Here is a 2687-nt window from a genome sequence, read left to right on the forward strand (position 1 = left end):
AGCCTGGGGTGGGAGGCTTGTTTTTCAGTAGATACTTCTTGATTGGCCAGTGAGTCAATAAGGTTGTTACATTCTCTGAGCCAGGAGAAGGCTATATAAGCCCTGATGTGTAACTTTGTTTTGGGACTCACTTTGTGAAGTGTTCTGTGATTTGATCTGAATTCTGGAAAGCCGTTGTTGAGAGTCCCCCGGCTTTGAAAAACCCAGAATGTGGAAACCCAGATGTTGACTGGGTATGGATGTAATGGTTGGACAGTTGGAAATCTGTCTACTTGATGTTTCTGTCTTGATAATTATGCCTGTATACTTTGAGGTTCAGGGTGCTGACCTTTTCTCCTGAACAAGGTAAACGATATATGTCTGACTGATTATATAGTAAGCTTGTTAACCCATTTTGAGTTGCTTTCCTTTAACAAAGCAGATCCAAGAACCTGTGGTAGCTGCAAACCCTGAGAACGCGCTTGGGGTGCTTGCTGCTACACCCTCCTTCACAGGCAGCAAGGGTTATAATCATTATCTTTATTTTTCAGGCCCCTGGCTGAACTCCCTGGCCGAGTAGTTCTACTGCCTCAGAACACACACACACACACACACACACACACACACACACACACACACACACGCCCCACCCCCCCAGAAAAGTTATTAGTATCCTGTTCTCCTGAAATAGAGACAGAAAGGAACAGGGTGGGGAAAGAATAGAGATTTGGAAGTAGCAGGTACCATTGGGAAAATCGAATGTCTAGTGCCTGACTGCATGCCCCTCTTCCAAATACAGCTGGCAGCTGAGCTCTGAGAGTGGGCTGGAAGGAATTGTGGAAGGCAGGCGGAAAGTAGTTGTGGAATGGAAAACTGAAAGGGTAGAGAAATAATTGGGTATGCTGGGAGCTAGCTTGCGGAGGAGAATGAATGCAAGGCAAAAGGGAAACCTTTCGAGTTTGAACAGTAGAGGGAGCAGAACTGTGAGAGGGCCTGGAAGGAGCAAACACATCTACCCTGAGTAATTTGCTAAAGGAGTGAGGATAGGATAGGATAGGATAGGGAAAGAAGTCTGGGACAGTAGGGTTCTAGAAGAGGAACTCTGTGTACCTGGTACCAGGCAGTTTCAGGGAATGGAAGGGAGTCAGAGGAGGAGGAACTCTGAAGACCACAGCTAAATAAGGTCTGGGGTACAAGAGGTTATGGAGGGCTAGAGAAAGAACTGGGACTCTGGAGTAGGGAAAATGCTAGAAAAGGCAGATGGGGAATTGGTGAAATATGGAGAACAGGCTAAAAAAATACATCTACATCTATATCTATCTATCTAGAGAGAAATTAAGAGCTGGAAATCTGGGAGAGTAGAACTAATAAGGTATATACAGTGATCTTTGTTTCAGACCAAAAAAATTGAGGTGCATGGTCTGAAAATGGATATCCCTTTTACAAAAATTTATTATTTCTCTTCTTAAACCGTTTTTGTGACTGTCCCAGAAAATCCAGGTTGTGTGGACACAACAGAGAAAGGGAACCTAAGAGAATTAAAATTGGAAAGGGGGCTGGAAAAATGTTAGTGTTAGAGGGCAGTGGGACCCTGGACTTGGCCAGGAGGGCTTATGAACAAGTTCTACCAAGAAGTAGGTGGAAAATAGGTTTTAGAGCTGGGGAAGCAGAGGAAAGAAGGGCATCTGGGGAGTCTCCTTCTTAGAGACTAATGGGCTCTCTAACGGTGGGAATATAAATGTTCAAGTTTGGGCTAGCACACCTCTGCAGAAAGATTAACAAGTTAATTCAAAGGAAACTCCCGATCCTTTCTCCCTCTACACTTAAGTCTCATGAAAGGATGTCAGACAAGAATTGGTGATGCCTGATATTGTCAGACAAGAGGTGATGGAGATGGATATGACCCTTGACCCTTAGAGAGTATGTCGACCATGCTTATTTGCATCTTTCTCAGAGAGTTTGGGGGTGCCCTGAGACCCAGACACTCCAACATCAAATTGCGGAGGATCACCAGCCAACACCGACTCTTTCAACTCAAATCCTACAGGGAAGATAGGATAAGAAACGTGCTGAAATCACCAGTTGGGGGAACTGGAGACTGAGGCAATTGGGCTGAAACTATGTAAGCATACATCTGTACCTAGGGCAAAGGGTCCAACTGAGTGAATAGTGAATGGTGAATGGCATAGGGTACTACCGTTACTTTCCATTTTTATTATTCTAACTTGCCTAAATAGTATTCGGAGCTTTTCTGTGCCCCAGAGATAAGTTTAGCCCAGTACCAAGGCCATGCCCACTAGTCTTTTGCAAGTCAACCTTTCTCCTGTTCAAATATTTGAGTGATCTTTGTGGTCAGAAAAGTCCACTGACCTTTGCAACTTTGCTTTGGGAAGCCACTCACCCAAATTCGATGGGCTTTGAATTCAAGTGACAAACGCACATTTTCCCCCAAGTCCAAGATCCCATTTCTACCTGGGGGGCTTAGCTAGGAAGGATGGGGGTGGGGTGGGGCGGCCAGGAAGCACTAGGGAGGAATCTGTTTTCTGACCACCCAGAAGGTCCCCTATCCCAGCAGCATGGCTGAGGCGGGGGTGGGTGGGGGTTCGATCTGTGGCTCGGCCATTGATTGCTAAGGTTTGTAGCAGACCCCCCACCCCCACCCTCACCCCTGCTCCGCCCCCGTCCCCGCCGGGCCCGGCCCAGCCCAG

At 46.5% G+C, this 2687-nt stretch overlaps 1 protein-coding gene across 1 annotated transcript in view; it reads right to left on the reverse strand.

The window, feature by feature from the left end:
• BNIPL (BCL2 interacting protein like) overlaps positions 1–2687 on the reverse strand; it is a 479949-nt gene that overhangs the window by 114354 nt on the left and 362908 nt on the right. The window lies entirely within an intron of this gene.

Source organism: Petaurus breviceps, unplaced genomic scaffold (assembly GCF_028583685.1).
Source record: "Petaurus breviceps papuanus isolate PSGF00001 unplaced genomic scaffold, PetGlider_PUasm1.0 186, whole genome shotgun sequence".
NCBI lineage: Eukaryota > Metazoa > Chordata > Mammalia > Diprotodontia > Petauridae > Petaurus > Petaurus breviceps.